This window comes from Aptenodytes patagonicus, chromosome 1 (assembly GCF_965638725.1).
Source record: "Aptenodytes patagonicus chromosome 1, bAptPat1.pri.cur, whole genome shotgun sequence".
Taxonomy (NCBI): Eukaryota; Metazoa; Chordata; class Aves; order Sphenisciformes; family Spheniscidae; genus Aptenodytes; species Aptenodytes patagonicus.
Window position 1 is genome coordinate 196866536 of NC_134949.1, and position 18556 is coordinate 196885091.

Sequence of the window (18556 nt, forward strand, 5' to 3'; positions counted from 1 at the left end):
GCTCGAAAAGGCGGCTGATAACATCAACCCCTTCTGGCTTCTCTACAGCTGCACCCAATACACCTTGTGGTTTCCTCCCTCGTTTGGGGTTTTTCCCCCCCCCTCCCGGAGACGCCGGGCCGCCGCCCCCCGCGCCGCCGGCTCCGGTCCGCCCGTGCGGGTCAGCCGGAGCGGCACCACCGGCGGTTCCCCCTCCAGCTCGGTGGCGGCCCGAAACGCTCCCGGCTAACAGACCTCGTTCTGCCCGTTCCTTTGTGGTGGCAGAATCGGGCCCGTTAGCTGGAAACTAAAGGGCAAAAGACAAAAATAAAAAACTGTCATAAACTTTTAAGTTATTTTGTAAAAGTAGAGTTATGTTTGCATCTCAGCCGTGGCCTTTTAGAGATCCCAAGCAAGCTGAAAGCTGCCGGAGTACCTTATGTATCTCTGTGTGGGACAATGGTTCCAGGAGAATAGTTTAGACTTATTATATGGAGTTATATATAGAGTTATATCAAAGATATCAATACTCATCTATTGAAATTGAAAATTATTTGCACTCTGAAATGCCGGTGGCTCTGAAAAGATGTTTTCTTCATTACTTTTGCTTAGAGATATAAAATACAGTCCTTTTTTGGCCGTGTGCATTTAGACGACCAAATTCATTTAAGATGTGTGTTTTGTACAATCCCCACAGGACAACTTTAATCGCCGGTGAAATTTTATTTGACTTGGCAATGTAACGGTGGGGATTTGACTCATCAAGATGTAAATTAAGAGTAAATAGAGAAAAAAATGTTTCTCTGCATACATCTGAATGTATATTTCCTCATTTTAATTACTTTTCAGTCATAAATTAATAAGTGCTCAAGAGGGAATTCAGGGAAAAGTAACCAAAATGATTAGTGTACTAAAGGGCTAATATATGGAGAAACTTTTTTCAATATCTGTAATGTACATCTGCATAGAGAGAAATGAAAGTAGTTTGGGTAGTGAAATGTATGTTTGTGGCCGGGCAGATTTGCAGTGTGCAAATGTAACAGTACTGCTCCGGCTGAAGTGCTCACTTACACTAGCAATGCTCAGTGCTTAAGGACAGTCCTAGGTTCCAGCCTAGAATTCAAACTGGTTTTGAGTTGTTGCTTCAAGGTGTGCAAACTCTAGAGAGAAATGAGATTTCAGAAGCTTCACATGCCTGGCCTGTGGCATCACCTAACTCTACGTGACTTAATGTGCAACTACGTATTTGTCACTCCAGATTTTCTCACGTATTTCACAGCAAATTGAAGCACTTGATTTGGGACTTTGTATCCTACCTTAAGAGGCTAGATCCCTGAAGTCTGGATATGGTAGCATCTGTGCCAGTTATGTCTCTTTTTCCTTATATTGCAGTCATTCTTCCCCACAAAGAAACAAAAGGGTGTTGGGGAAAGCGTCTGAAGGAGAAGAGTGTGTCCTCAGGATTAGCATTTCTGCACTTTAATAGGTATGTTTAAAAATTTTTTTATCAGCTGTTACACCCTGTTCTTGTTTGTATGTTGCCTACTTGGCTTATAAAGCTTACTTAGGTAAGATCATTTTGGGGGAGTCCAGAAACCGTCTAACTCATTATAGCAATTCTGTATACTGACTTGCAGTGATTATGGAGAGTTGTAGCATGCTTATAAAATGCGATAGTCATGTCATAGCCACGATGGCCTAAGGATGTAAGCGAGACAGATAAGAATTATAAAATGTTATATGAAAAGGAAGTCTTGTTAGTTATTAAAAGCATGTCAATGTAAAATGATATTCAGAAAGTATTTGCTCATCACAAAATAGTTACCTTATTTTAGTAAGTGCAGCTTGCCACAGCTCAAGTGAGTGGCTCAACTACACGGGACACCACAAAAACTATAACTAAGTTAACACAGTCAACACATCTTTGTACAGACCCTTGCTTTCCACATGTAACACACAACCATTTCTAGTACACATCGGCTATCTCTGATAGACATTTCAGGAAACAGACCAGCAACACCTAATTCACTGCTCAGAAGTATGTTTAGTTCAGAAACTTTGGCAAAGTTTTCCACATGAGATTCTCATCCATCTGAGAGCATCTTGCATTATTTGGTGCTTGGATAGCTCAGATGGGACCACAGGCCTGGATCCCCAAATGTCACCTGGGATCCTTGGGCATCTGACTGCCGTTTAAATATTTCTTGTTGGGTAGTAGGAGGTAAGTATCTGAGTAGCTTTAGATTTTGAACCTCATTTTTTTCTTAGGCGTTTTATCAAAGATCTCTCATTGCATCTGTAAATGTACATTTACTAGAAAGTAACCCTGGACAAGAATATCCTGCTTCTAATGAAGGGATTTCAGCTGTTCTGGTCTAGTGTCCTGCACTGCACTGTTAGAGAACTGAGCTCCATTTTGTAATTGGCAGGAGGTGGGAGTGTTGTAGAAGTAAATCTCTTAGCTCCTGAGAACAGGAGAGAAGCATCAGTCTGTTGAAAAGGTACTTGGAGCCTCCAAGGTTAATCCCACACAACTTCATTTGGAAGGAAAAAGAAGAAATCTCAGAAACAGTGAAAGAAAGTATGGGACGGGGAAAGTGAAAAAAAAGTGGGGTGGGATGGCACAGCAAGAATGAAATGAGGGAAGCATGCGTCTGAGCTATCCAGGGTCATATATAAATCAATCTATAACTGGGCAAATTACATAATGCTCTCAAAACTCATATTGTAAATAATACGACAACAGAAAGAATCGTAGTTGAGGAATATTCTCACGAGTATGGGTAGGTGGAAGTTTTGTGCTTGACTTCAGTAGAAACTAATTTCAGCTGCACTAGAACCATTCAGTAATGCAGTGCCACTCAGAAGGACTTACCTGAGAGCATTTATTACGTCTTTATAATAATTTTGAGGAAGAAATGACTTTTCATTGTTGTCATAATTAAAATAGTTACTTTCATTACATTTATTCATTTATTTCTGAATTTGGATGGCTACTGCAGGAGCAGGTACAGTATATAACATACGTCTGACCGACTGGCCTATCTCAACATCCCAGGAAAATCAGCTGCTTGCTCACCTCATGCCAAGTTTGAGTGAAGAAATGGGCCTTGTGTGGTCTCCCAAAGCTCAACAGATTGTGGGTCAATCAAGGGCTTCCTATCAGGCAGGAAGCAATCTGCACAGGGGCCTTCCCATAACAACAAACGCCCTCCCAAAAGCTCTCACTGAGGAACTGTAGTTCATAGTACTCTGCCTGAATGTGTTTTATCATGCAGAAGGCAATTACGTGGAAATAGTTTAAAATATATAGGTTATTGATATCACATGGGTATCCATGCTAATTGTATTGGCTGACTGAAGAAACGAGACAAGGCTAATTAGCAGAATTAGGTTTTTTGACAGTAGCTCTGAACGTTCTCCTGCCAGAATTGCTGCCCTCAAGGAGCTTTCTAGAATACATACGTGCACTTGCCACCTTACTACAAAAGTCGTCTACTGGGAAAGTTTGTGATTGTCTCTACTCCTTCTTTTTGGAGCCCTAGATCTCTGAGGAAGGAAAATAAGCAAGTCATGTGAAAACCCCCTAAAGTTTGTACTTGATATTTTAACTTCCCTTTGCAAGGCAGCTGCTGCATTTGCACGTGTGGGAATCTGGTGAGCCATACAATCTTAGGCTGAGGATTTCTATTCACTAGGGATTAGCTGAACTGTTTTCCTAAATCAGTCACCAGATCTGGATTCCAAATTAACAAAGTGGTGCTGAGCAATAATGTAGACTCTAGGTAGCAGCTTTGCAAATTTATTCAATGAAAGCATTATAAAAGCAGGCTGTCTAACTGCCTTAGCTTTAGTGCAGTGAACTCTGAGAACTAGCGGACTTACTGAATTTATAACAAGTAAAAAGCTCAGGTTCATTCAGCTCCAAGGACGCTGAATGAGAAATGCTGGTCTTTGCACAATTACACTAAACACAGCTACTCACAACAAAAAGTTTAGAAGGTGCAGAATGACTGTATCCTAGAAAATAGTTAGAAGGGACCTCAGAGATCATTGAACCTCTCCCTATGCCTTGATGACCCGCTATCCCTCTGTCTTTCCCATTTGTCTAGCCTGTTCTTAAAGACATCCAGGGATGGAGATTTCACACACCCCTCATGCAATCTATGCCAGTGTTTAACCATCCTTCATGTTGGAAGTCTTTTTTTGGCGTGTTTTCTGTAGTCATCTGTAGACTAAAGCATGCCAGTCCTTTTGCTTTTTCTTCGTAGGTGTCATATTTTTTTTTGACCTCTGACAATTCTTCTCTCTCTTTTCTGAACTCTGTCCAATTTCTCTTTTCCCATATCTCAAACTAGACTCAGTATTCCAGCTAAGAGCTTGCCGCTGCTGAGCAAGCAGACAACTCAAGTCTTCTAAAGGCTGTCTTACTCTTTATGTGTCCCACTATGGGGTTTGCTTTTTTTGTTTAATTGAAGCAGCGCAGTTGATTATATCCTGGCTGTGCTCCCCTAGCTCCTTTCTACGGGGCTGCTGTCTTACCAATTCATGCCTAGCCTGTATTTGTGCAGTGTGAAAGTGCAGGACTTTGCATATGTCCTTATTGATTTGCTACCTATTTTTAAGACTATTTCTCCAATTTTTCAAGATAATCTGAATTTCAGTCCTATCTTCCAGTGAGCTGGCAGCCTCTATTAGCATGGGATTATCTGCAGTAACGAATAAGCATATTTTATCTTCCCTCGTTCAGGTTGTTAATGGAAATACTGAGAAGCCCCAAATTTAGCACAGATTCCTGGGGAATCCCACTCTATACATCCTTCCATTTCAGTAACTAGCCATTGATAAATGCTTCTGGTGAATGACTTCCCAGCCAGTTTGTACTCATCCTATACTAGTTTCCTCTAAACTCTGTTTCTCTGTCTTAAGTAGAAGAATAATACATGTCAGTGTCAAAAACAGTCAAGGTATGACACCTTCTGCTTCTCCCATCTGTTATCCTGTTGCAGCAGGAAACTAGATTAGTATGTCACCACCTAGTATTATCCAGAAAAAACTATATACACTTAATTCAAGCCTTTATGAGGCCTGGAGCAGCAGTTCCCAAACTATGGCCTCAAGTGAAGGCACTGCCTATGAGGGGAGGTGCCAACCTGACTGAAATCAAACCGGAGAAGTGGGGCTCACAAGCTGAAGTACATCTGTCAGGGTTAATGTGGTGTCACAGTCTGGGCAGTGGGGCTGCTAGAGCAATCTGATGTGGGACACTGCCCTAGAGCCTTTTTCCATCCGTCTTTTCTACAGGTGAGTATGGTGTCTTGAGACACTAGTGTCTTGAGACACTAGTGTTTGAAAACAGTTGGATCTTTGGAACACACCAAAAGAAAAAAGAAACCATTAAAATATGACTTTCATTCAGATATGTGATGAAAATGCACTGAAAATGTCCTACACAAGGACAAGGGAAATACAACATGCAGCCAGAGATCTGAAACCTACAGTCATTAAATTGATCATCCTCAGCAGGCCACGCCAAGATGAAACAAACATTAGGGAAAACTTGATACATATTAATATAATTTATCTTTACAGCTCTACAGTGTACACCATGTCACATCACACTTCTTTATAGTCAGAAGAGAGAAGTACTTTGAGTATATAATTCATCTAATCTGTTTTAGAGAGGCGTTGTGCCCAGAAATACCCATTTGTGTAGAGCATGATCTGACAGGTCAGAAGTAGACATCTGTGTTTTAGATGTCTAATGTTGTTATGCAATTTTTGCTTTTTATGTCAGGTGCATGACGAATCACTTCTGGTATCTATTAGTTGTTATGAAAAGGGAGGCAAAATCTCCACATTGGGAATGCCCCATTGATTTGAATTTTAGGAAAGCTTTATATCAGCAGGGCACTATTTAAATGTACGGTATGCAAATGCCTCTCATTATAACCCCATATATAATAATGAGCTTTTTATCTGCTGGATATATCAATTCTCTCATAACTGCCATCATTCCTCTTGTTGCCTAGTTAAGAATTGCAGGTTTAGATAGAGCCTCTCCCAGCCCTGAAAAAATCTTAAGAAGAAGGAAGGCTTTATGGCTTGCATTAGGGAGTTCCTATTAAGAAACTGCCACTGTCAGAGTTCTTGGCATCAAAAAGTCCTATCTGTGAGACATAGAACTTAATTTCAAAAGATTTCTAATGCAGATTTACTAAATAGTATTAAGCATCTGTGCAGATACTTACTCAGAGCTTAAATCCAATATAGTTTACTTCACTTGGTTGATTCAGATTAATTTTCTCAAAGTGCCTTGTGTGGACAAATCCTTGGCATGTCTTTGACCTGGTAACAGAGCTAAACTCTCTGTGCTACAATATCTGTGGGTCTGGATGGTGAGTGTCACTGATGGAGTTCCAGAAGACAGTGCCTGACCCGGAGCCGCTGGCTTCTACGTTGCTGCTTGAGGGGCTATAGAAGCTAAAAATGGCGTGGAGATTTTATTGTAACCTGATAGATCTGATGACCTTGTTAATTTATAAGGTCATGAATATTAAAGTCTGGTGGCATGTGTGACTACTCTTTTAGGCTTGGTATGTAAAAGCCCAATGTGCTTTTGGATTGAACAACAATTTTCAAGGGGGTTTTCCCAAGGCACAGAGAAGAGCCGTTGTATGTATCCAACTATAGCAGTATGAAGAGCATGAGACACACCATTTATGCTAGATTTTTTCCCCAGAGTTCTATGATGCAGGTAAGACTGTCTGTCCTGAAACTGAATTGGGAAATTCAATTGAGTTCTAAAACTTGGTAATAACTCCTAAGAAATAGATAACAATATCAAGACAATTCATTGCAGAAAGGAAGAAGCATAGGCAGGTGAAGCCCACACAGACGTAGAAGAACACTTGGCTTTAAAATGTTAATTGCTGTGTTTATACTTCTCCTCCTCCCAAACATTGCTTTGCTGGAAGGCTCTGTAGTATTGCCATAGGACCCCACAGAAGTAGTGGGTATATGCTTGGGCCATCTAGAACAAATTATAAGGTATTTTTTCGACCCTGGACACAAGGTCATTGAAATATAATGTCAGAAAATTGCCTTAATTCAGTGCAAATGATCGGCATTGTTTCTGAACCATGTTAGAAGATTATGAAGTTGCAGTTTTCATGGTGATCCCCCAACCCATCTGTTTTGTAAAGGTCAAAGAATGAGATCATACTTCTGGGTCTGTGTCAACATTATTCTGCAGGGAAGTCACTGAAGAAAATGAAAGTGATCTTTACATATGACAGAGACGATACTGCCGCATTCTTTCAAGTTTTCTTTGGTATCTTTGTTTCAGGGGATTTACAGGCAACTAAAAAAGATACAAAAATACTGCATGAAATTGCATGCACAGTTTTGTATCACTATTTGCTACGTAATGTACATATATTTACTATACTAAGTAATTAATGTGGCTGTAAATGCAAGAATGCTTTTTATACATTAAAATTATGGAATTCCTCAGTTTGTATTTACAGATTCAACAATAACGTAGTTATGCACTTTTTTTAATTTGCAAGTGGTATCCCCCCCCACCCCCCACCCCCCCCCGAAAAATAAGACAGGAGAACTAGTGACAACCGACATGGAGAAGGCTGAGGTACTCAACAATTTTTTTTCCTCAGTTTTCAATGGTAATCTCTCTTCTCACATCTCTCAGGGACCTTCCATTGTTAGTGAAGATCAGGTTTGAGACCACCTGAGGAAACTGAACATATATAAGTCCACGGGACCTGAAGAACTGCACACCAGGGTCCTGAGGGAATTGGCCAATGTAGTTGCCAAGCCACTCTCCATTATATCTGAAAAATCATGGCGGTCAGGCAAAGTCCCCTGTGACTGGAAAAAAGGAAACATCACTCCCATTTTTAAAAAGGGTAAAAAGGAGGACCCTGGGAACTACTGACCAGTCAGTCTCACCACTGTGCTTGGTAAGATCACGGGGCGGATCCTCCTGGAAGATATGTTAAAACACATGGAAGACAGGGAGGTGGTTAGAGAGAGACAACATGGCTTCACCAAGGGCAAATCGTGCCTGACTAATTTGGTGGCCTTGTACAATGGAGTGACTGCATCAGTGGACAAGGGAAAAGCTACGGATGTCATCTACCTGGACTTTTGTAAGTCCTTTGATACAATCCCCTACAACATTCTTACCTCTAAATTGGAGAGATATGGGTGTGATGGATGGACTGTTAGATGGACAAGGAATTGGCTGGATGGCTGTGTCCAAAGAGTTAGTCAATGGCTCAATATCCAAGTGGAAACCAGTAACGAGTAGTGTCCCTCAAGGGTCTGTACTGGGACCAATACTACTTAATATCTTCATCAACGACATCGACAGTGGGATTGAGTGCACCCGCAGAAAGTTTGCAGATGACGCCAAGCTGAGCAGTGCAGTTGATTCACTAGAGGAAAAGGAGGCCATCCATAGGGACCTTGGCAGGCTTGAGGAGTGGGCCCATGTGTACCTCATGAGGTTCAACAAGGCCAAGTGCAAGGTCCTGCACCTGGGTCGGGGCAATTTCCAGTATCGATACAGACTGGGGGATAAATGGATTGAGAGCAGCCCTGCAGAGAAGGACTTGGGGGTGCTGGTGGATGAAGAATTGGACATGAGCTGGCAATGTGTGCTCGCAGCTCAGAAAGCCAACTGTATCCCGGGTTGTATAAAAAGAACTGTGGCCAGCAGGTCGAGGGAGGTGATTCTCCCCCTCTACTCTGCTCTGGTGAGACCCCACCTGGAGTACTGCGTCCAGCTCTGGGTTCTTCGGTACAAGACAGACATGGATCTGTTAGAGTGGGTCCAGAGGAGGGCCACCAAAATGATCAGAGGGCTGGAACACCTCTCCTATGGGGAGAGGCTGAGAGAGTTGGGGTTGTTTGGTCTGGAGAAGAGAAAGCTCGGGGGAGACCTTATTGAGGCCTTTCAATATACAAAGGGGGCCTGTAAGAAAGATGGAGAGAGACTTTTTACCAAGGCCTGTAGTGACAGGAGAAGGGGCAATGGTTTTAAACTGAAAGAGAGTAGGTTTAGATTGGACATAAGGAAGACATTTTTTATGATGAGGATGGTGAGACACTGGCACAGGTTGCCCAGAGAAGTTGTGGATGCCCCATCATTGGAAGTGTTCAAAGTCTGGTTGGACGGGGCTTTGAGCAACCTGATCTAGTGAAAGATGTTCCTGCCCACGGCAGGGGGGTTGGTCTAGATGATCTTTAAAGGTCTCTTCTGACCCAAACTATTCTATGATTCTATGATCTATTTTAAAAATGTGGCTATTTAAGAGAGAATGTTTTTGTCTTAAGAATAGCTCAATATTACTGGCTGGTGTTATTTAAAATAATGAGATAAGTCAGTGTATCCTAATTCTGGATATGGCACACTGTTGTAGTCATATTTTTGCTTCTGTATCTCTAAAATGGGTTGTTATCACAGAATTCTAGAAAGCAGTGCTAAAGCAGATCTGAGGTCATCTACTCCTTCCCTCTGATCAGGGTGGAATTAAATATACCTATGTTCTCCTTAACAGGTATTTGACTAACTTGCTTTCCAAGACCTCCAAGAATGGACATTTCAGAACCTCTCAAGGTGGTTCACTCCAGTGTTTAATCATTTTAGAAAACTGTCCTTTTTGTCATATGCAAATTATATGTACAAGCCTGATCTGTAACCTGAATCTCTTTTGCTGCAAGTTAAGCCCATTGCTACCTCTTCTGGATCTTGACTTGAAATGGCTTGAGAATAACTTATTTTTCTTGACCTCCAGCCATTCTTGCAGCTTTACTTTTATTTTCCATCTTCCCTGATGTGCAGTGCCCAAAACTGGATGCGATGTAACCTGTGCTAAACAGAATGGAAGGATTCCTTCATATGCCTTGTCAGGTGTACATCCCATCATATTATGACTGCTTTTTTCATAACAAAATGTCACTGTTGATTAATCTTCAGTTTATTCAGCTATAATCCTAGGGTATTTTTCTCAGAACTGCTCCTTAGCCTATCATCCCCCATCCTTCATGTGCTGCCTAAGTGTAGAGCTTTATTCCTGTCACAGTAGAATTGCCTCCTATTGTTTTCAGACCATTTCTCCATTTTGTTGAGATCATTTATTTCATTACTAAGCTAGTCTGGAATATTCACCTATCTGCCAGTGAGAGTTGTGAGGCCTGGGAGAGATTTTAGATGCTTACCTTTGGGGTAAATGTAGGTGTCCACATGTGAGTTGGGTGTCTAAATGCCCTCTGTAGTCAAACTAGTCAATACAATCAATGGACCTTAGAGACAATTCATCTCACTCTTATGTAGGCATCTACATTTGGTCAGCTGACATTCATTAATTAGTGTTAATTCAGTGTAAACATATCAAAGGAGGTCTGTAGGCCTACTCTAGCTTGGAAGACAATATGAAATAACGTAATAAAGCTCTCGGAGAAAGACATTACAGCAATTTTATAGCTTTGTGCAGTAGGAACTGGAAGTAGGAGCCCCAATTACGCCTTCCTTTCTCATCTCTTTGTTCACATGGAACAGCTCTGCCTCTCACCTGCCTACTCCTAGTTTTAAATTATGAAAATATTATGGAGGAATCTTGTTACAAAGCAAGATAAAAAGCTTATTTTTCTCTGAGTCTGTTAAATCACAGAACATATACTTTCTCTCCATAGGACTCCATCCAAGGGTGAAAAGCAGCCCCAAACTCTGCAAGTCTCTGCCTTTTGGTTCCTTGGCAAAGGAGTAGATCAGCCTTAGTGTTTGCTTGGATATATTAGTTAGGGATAGTTTGTTACTACTGTACTTCATAGTTGCTATGTTTTTTGTTACAGTAGGTGTTTCTCTGTGTTTGTTGGCAAATAAAATAGTAGTTAATATATGTGCATTTTCTTTTAATGGTCAGCTTTATGAAATTCCCAGGCTTTAAGCTGTATGTAAAAGAAGTATGACATGGTGGCCATAATCTATGTTCTGCTCTTGAGAAATAGACCACATTACTTCCAAATGTGCAGTCTGTCATTCATTGTGAATGCTCAGAGAAGACTTGGGAGTCAGAATTGTTAGTCTTTGTAATGTGGAAGACTGTGATGATAATATCACCTCCTAGGTGCATCTGTGCCATAAGGCACCAATGTTTTCCTCTTCTGAAATGCAGATATCTAGAGTGTGATTCTTCTAGTCTAAATGTAGATGTCTGCAATATGGATGTTTGTGTCTAAGCACGTCACCTTAGGTAATGTTTATGGTTAATGGAAAGGAGCAGATAATTCTGAGGAATTATTCATCTGACCTGTTTTTGACATTTCCTTTATGATGAGAAGAACCACATGTTAGAAGTATCTGTTTCTCTCCTCTAGTGTCCTGTTAATGAGAGGGCTGATGCCACCCACTGTCATCAGCTGCACCCAAGACCAGTGTTTCCAGAAGACCAGTACTGTAGCAGCAGTTTGCTGTCACTGAGGCCCACAGAGAAAGGGAGGACAGCTCTTAGCTAGCCTTTCAGTCACCTTCATTGATACCAAACAAGAAACAGACACAAAACACTGAGGCTGACTGAGCCAGTGCATTGCAGCTGGCACTGCAACAGGCAGTGGAGGTTGAACTCTCAGAAGCAAAAGCATAACTAATTTTAGTTTTTAGATCTTCAGTATCTTCCCAGTCACGGATAAAACTGTCATCTTCAAGGGACATAATGTCCCAATATTTTTGTCTGATACTATATCTCCTCATTCTGCCCCTGATGGTGTTGATGTTCTCAGATGATATCTCTGGACTAGATTCACTCTAGAAGTGCAAAAAAACATATTTCTAGGGAGAAAGTCCTCTCCTTGGCTTTCCATTTGGCAACAGGAAGTATTTTTCATCACAGGTTGCAGTGAGGAGCTACAATCCAGCCAATCTTTCTGGTGTCTTTGTTGTCAGGAAAAAATGATCTATCAAAGTCCATTTAGTGGGAACTTCAGCCAGACACTTATGAGTGCTGATTCTTTGTTATTTTCTCATTATGTGGTTCCTCGGTTTCTAAAGGTCTTGACATACATTCTCTACCAATAAGAAAAAATCCCTCCTCATGAGATTTAAGCATGTTGCTTTTATCTTTAATGGAGCCACGTTTGAGCATCTGTCATCATGTTCACTAAATCATCTGTCAATGAAATCCACATTTTTAGTAGCCATTACCTCAGCTCAGGGATAAATAAAGTTCTAGCTTTTATGTGTAATCCTCCATATTATTTTCAGGTGGATAGGGTAACACTGAGGCCACGTCTTAAATTTATTCTAAAGACGGTTTCAGATTTCTTATTAATCAGTATATCCACTTACCAATATTTTTTCCCATGACCCAGTTCACTGGTAGAAGGATCAAAATGTTGATCCTTCTTGAACGTACTGCCTTAGCCAGACAATGCTCTTCTGCAAATCTGTGACGCTCTTTGGTCTCAAACACCCTTTGTTGTTCAGGATCAAATCTAAAAAGATGTAGCATCAACTTCAAACTCATTCAAAACGAGTTAGCAGACTTTATCAGAGCCACGTTTGGTGTTATCACATTAGATCCACCAACCCATCTCAAGGCGTATACAACTAGAGGACAAGGTACCGCCACAGCATGTGCTGGCAGAGTTCCAGTAGCTGAGGGCTGTAGAGACACGACGTGATCACTGATACTCACATTTACGAAGCAGTATTCCTGCTGGTAGCACAAAGGCTTGAAGGACACTGATTCTTCAGTCTTTGTTCCAATGAATAGCTCGCATTTGCTGGTGTGACTGCAATCCTAATGAAACACCCAGAAAGAGTTTCACAGGTGCCAGAACTTGAAGAAAGAAGAGTGGTTGCCTTTGTTACTGTAATTCTTGGATACGTTCTTTGTATGTCCTCCCACAACCAGCCCTTCTGTTCCCCAGGTGGAAGGCTTGTCATGTGGACTGAGAGCCGCTGAAAAACTGGGTGGTGATCTGTTTACATGCTCGTGGGAGGAAAAGCAGAGGTGAGCAGGTTATGCACACACCTTGTTGTGGACACATAGCAACATTAGAAACATTTGAATTCTTATGCAGAAGAGACATATCCATTTAGACTGGGTTTTACCTGCATAAAGCAACCAGAAGTATCACAGCTATTGCGAGGTAAAACACTTGATGTGAAACATGGTGCTATATCTTTGCCGGGTATTCTCATTGTTATTATTAGTAGCAGAAAAGAACCTATGGTTGCTAACACTATTAGTAACAGTCATGAGGTTTTTTTCATAGGAATCAGACCTCATTAGAAATCAGAAGCAGGATTTGTTTTGTGTGCTGCTAAATTTTCTTTATTAAACCCAGTGATATATATCAAGATTACATGCCAACCCACAGAAGTCCTTCAGAGTTGTTATTTTAAAACTGTATCAATGACCAGTTTATTCTGAAGCCTTTCAAATGTGTATGCATATACATTATATACATACATGCTATATATATATATATATATGTGTAGTGACAAAGCAAGTAGTTTAATACATTTTATGGGTCCAGCCTGGAGTTCTGCATACATGAACTTGTGTGTGGTCAAGGAGGCTTGCATATTTTTGAACCCTAAGTTGGCCTAATAAAAGATATCAGACTACAGTACTTGCTTTGTCAACGCTGTTTTGCTGGTTCAAAATGGCTTGCAAGATTAGTTTTCAGTTTTTAACATAAAAATGAAGAAAAAGAAGTGTTTACTTACTGCAAGGAGTTGATTCCGTGTTAATGACCCTGAAGGAGGCTTGTACACAAGGTACAGATTGTTGCCAATTTGATGTATATTCATGTTACAGAATATGAAAATGTGAAGTTATACCATCTTGAGGATTTTGTTTTTATAAGTAGGATTGGTTAAAAAAACCTCTAAGTAATCATACTGTGTGTTTGATGGTGGAAATTAGTATGAATGTTTCTGGCAGTGGAATGATGTGATGTGGTTATGCGTTTCTGTTTTCACTGCCTGCTCAATATTGGCCTTTTACAAATACAGATTACCATGTCGATGGAAGGAATTTACAGCTTTGGCCCCCTTGTCTCACTCTGTGTTACAGCACCTTTTTTGTACTTTATGTTACATATCCTCCAACCGTATTTTTCTGACAGAAAAAGGAAATGTCTGTGGACTGAGGTCCTGAAAACGTGTGAGCTTTACTATTTAATTGGATGAAATGAGTATTATTTCCCACTTACCTTGATTTCCTGTGGGGTGAAAATCTTGCTCCTCTGAAATCAGTAGCAAACTTTCTGCTGAGTATGACAGGATGGAGAATTCATCAGTGATCCCTTACCAGCTAGTGATGTTGCATACTGGAAGCTCAGTAATAGCCCTTACTAATAATAATGGTAGAAACAATACTTTCAAAAAATCAAGATTTAGAACTGTCAAATAAAATCCACAAATAAAATCCAAGCTGAATACAAAAGCTATATGTATGATATGTTTAATATTGTTAGTTTTGGGGCCTCACGGCCCAGATAGTTAGAGCTGCAAGATCCGTTTGTGTTATGTGGGCTGTTACACTACATCCCTTACTTACCTCATCTTGTGGGCAAGGAGCTGCTTGCTCTGACTTCATGGAATTGCAGCTGTATTTGTGGAGTGCTCTCGTCCTTTGGCACTCCCTCCCCTGTACATTAATAGGGTTTAAATGCACCGGCGTTTTCTCTGGAAGCAAACTTCAAAATTTGTCTTTAATCCTGATGCAATGCATATTCAGAATTTTTTCTTTTCCTGGAGTTTAGTTCCAGAGGAAAACATACTTGACTGGTGCTCCCACCAGCCAGCTGCACTTTATAACAATAATTAACAGTAAGATACTGCAGCAGAAATGGGGAGTAGAGAAATGCAATCCAGCAGCTTCAGTTATGTGGCTCTGTTCACTTCTACGGATTCTAAAGTGCTTAGCAAACAATATTACAGGCAGGACGGGCAGCTCTGCCCATGAGGAAGGTTTCCTACAATCCTAAATCCTGTTACAAGATTTTGTTTTCATTTTTTTCAAAACTTTGCCAAACTTAATGGATTTAGACTAAATTTATTTTTATCCAATGTCAGTCTCTAGGTTTTGGGTTTTTTTTCATTTTTAAATAGAAAAGTGATTGAACTATTTATAAGAAGGCAGCTAGTGAAAAGTATGTTTTTCTGCTTATGTAAAAAAAAAATCTGACCCCTGTATTTTAAAAGGTTCTGGAGCAAAGACAGGCCTTTCTCTGCCTTTGAATCAGGTATGTGCCTTTTGCCATCCTCACAAAGCCTTTCAAATTTGGTTGACTGTTTCAAGATGTGGAAAAAAACATGGTTACCAAATATTCCATAGAGATTTACTGAAGCCTAACAGCAAATATTTCCCAAGATTTCATCTTCTCCGCCTCGCACAGCTCCTTCCCGTGATCAGACTTTCCATACACCGTCCTCACAGAATGACTGAGCAGTCACTAGCTGGGTGCACCAGAGGCCAAACCAGAGGCAACCCCTGTAGTATTGTCCCGGGGCGTTACTTTGAGCTACAGTGATGCTATGCAGTGGAACCGAGAGTAGGGAGCCTGTCCCTCCTAGGCTGGAATGCAACTCAGGGCTCTGAAATTTGATTGTTCGTGTGCTGTTGGCGAGCCTCCAGCATAGTTTCTCTTTGCCACTAGCCTGAATACACATAGAGAGTTGGACAACCTCAACAGGGCCCTGAGCAACCACATCTAATGTTGAAATTAGTCCTGCTTTGAGCGGGGCGTGGGACCACATGACCTCCTGAGGTCCTTCCCAACCTAAGTTAGGCCACGATTCTGTGATTCTTTGCTGTCCATTTCTCTATTAGTCTGTGTGGGCCTGAAGGCACTATCCTGGTTGGTGGGTCTCTGTGGGTGTGATGCACATAGTGGAAATAGTCTTTATTGGTTTGTTTTTAAAAACAAGTATATGCAAAACACCTCATTAAGATAATATTCAAGTTACATGGACAAGTATCCTAAAATTAAGAATAACAGAATGATCTCTGCAGCCTCAGTATGCTTCCAACGTGTTTGCATTGAAACACTGACTCTAGTTTTGTGATTGCACTGTGTTTTTTCTCATTTGGCTTCATCCCTATGTCTAGCACGGATCTGCTCTGAGATAAAGCAACACTGAGGAGAATTGGTGGGTGATGACTGCAGAACTCTAGCTCACTTGTTGAGGAGGTGCAAGGTATTTTCTGAATGAAGCAGGGCATGGTAGAAAAAGAAAACAAGGTCTCCAGGTCAAGGTAGTTGAATTCTGCTCTGGAGAGCTGGACGGGATCCCTGCCTCTTCTACCGTGCTCCTGTGTGGTAACGGGCAAACATTTCTCAGGTGGTTATTAATTGCCAAAAGAGCCTTTCTGCTTGTGCCAGTAGTATCTGGAACAAGATGATTGTGCAAATGTCACCCATCAATCACAACTCTTTCTTTGGTAATGTCATGTATGACGCTCCATTTAATAAAGCCTTCATCAAGGCAGGTTAGGTAATTGTTAGTTCCTTATATCTGTTTATCATCTAATGTTCACCTTCTCTTTATATTTACACATTATAATTATAATTATTTATAAATGATTATTTGGCAATGAATTAGGCAAACTGTCTCAAAAATCTCTGAAATTCATGGAAATGTTCAGACAGCATATGAGATTGTTTTTCAAACCTCAGCAGGCTTAATTAAATCCTGCAGTTCATTCATTTGCACTGAAGTCAATTGGAGTTTTACATGTGGAAAGTCTGCGAGATCAAAAATTATGCCCAATGGGCACATAGCTCTATAGAAGAAAATGTCAGCTCCGGATGGTAGTATTTCTGACTTCTCATCAGTTAGACTCTCTCTCCCCCCTCACTTTTTCTCTCTTTCTCAATTAGCTTTTCTTGCATTTTTATGTGAGTGGTTTTGAAAGGGTTCCTGGAAAAAAAACCTTGCTGCATATACTGTACATGTTTTCATTTACAGATCACTGAAATGGACAGGCAGATAAATAAATAGATAGGGTTTTCTGAGCTTGTGAAATATGTCGCATAATATAAAACCCTCTTCTAAGTCTGTTTTGTCAAATATGTCAAATGATATTTTTGGAGTTATATTTCTGGAGTATATTTTCAGCATTTCTTATTGCTGTTCTTGATGTATGCGCCCTTGTTTGACAGTCCCTTAATCTGTCCGATATAAACTGAATGAATAGCGGCATTTAAAAATATGGCTTCGGGGACTCCTTAGGAGGTTTCTTTGTAAGTGTACATTTACTAGTTCATCTGTAAATTTATTTTATGAGGTGTTTAAACCTCAAGAAAACTGAAAAGCATAATATTAATGCCTGGTTTACATCTACTGAAGTCAATGGGAACTTTGCAATTGACTTTAATGGTAGCCTATGTCCTCTAATTATGAAAGTGGCAAGGATGATATATACAAAACCACAAGGAGAGTTTTCTGTTTCATTATATCCTATTCTGTTTGCAGATGCATAAGCAAAGTACAATGTGGTTTGTTCTTGAATTAAAAAATTCAGTGTTTGGACTCATCCTGAACCATTTCGCTACTTTAGGTGGTGTTTTGCTTCTCAGAAGATCACGGACTGCTCATTCTCTGTGTGGCTCACGGAGGTGACAAGGTAGGAAATCCAGCCAAATTTTCAAAAGGCTTTTGAAAATTACGCTTTTGGTTTTGATCTCGCATCTGCGCTATGGTATGAGTAATGGAAGAAGTTGATGAAGCAGTTTTCTTCCTAATTGTCTTGTTTTTTTTCATGTGATCAATTTTGACAGGGTTCCTAGAAATGCACATAATATCTGTAGCGCATATGTACATGTTTTCCCTTAAGGTTCGCTGAAGTGTAGTAGAAAGTTTCCATCATGCTATTGTAATCCCAGACATCATTTTCATATTGTGTTAGCGAAAGTGAGTGAGAGTACACCACAACAAAAAAAGACTCCCAGAATTCAGCTTTTTTTCTGTTAGTGTAACAAGCACAGCAGTCTGAACAGGCTAGATCTGGTATGCAATTTGTAGTAGTAAATAATGCTAGACAAAAATTCCCACAAGCTTCTTGTTGAGTCTGCTTCAGAGGTATTACTCATTTGGTGGCTGAAATGCTGGTCTTCCTTCACATTTTTAATGTTTGTGAAAGTTTGAAATATTTTGTTGGTAACTGGAGCTGGTAGCGCGCTGCAGACAAGAGCTCGTCAAAAGTTTTCAGATGGGGCCGTGCTCAGTTGGAAAATGCCACTTGTGCAGGGTGAAGATGCTGTCCACAGGGTGTATCAGCTCCACTGAAGCCCCAGAGGCAGCTGAGCCAGGGAGCTGCTGCCCCATCCCCACCGCCCCCACCAGCCAACCCTCGGGTCTCCGCTGTGCTGATCAGACCACCGGCGTGGCGGTAAGTAACGACGTGGGTAAAGTCACCTCTTAAGGTGGACAAAAGCTACACCACCAAAATCAGAAGGGAGTAAATTCTGGTTCCCCCCCGCCCCGCCAAGTCTCCCCCTGCCCTAGCATAGCCAGCTCCCACCTTGTCAGTGCAGT

At 40.8% G+C, this 18556-nt stretch overlaps 1 long non-coding RNA gene across 1 annotated transcript; it reads left to right on the forward strand.

Annotated features, from left to right (window-relative positions):
- Positions 1 to 1409: 1409 nt before the first annotated feature.
- On the forward strand, positions 1410 to 18318 carry LOC143173937 (uncharacterized). The gene is made up of 4 exons (XR_012997850.1): positions 1410 to 1465; positions 12934 to 13016; positions 17580 to 17645; positions 18269 to 18318. It is a non-coding gene; the product is annotated as an uncharacterized LOC143173937 (long non-coding RNA).
- Positions 18319 to 18556: the final 238 nt, after the last annotated feature.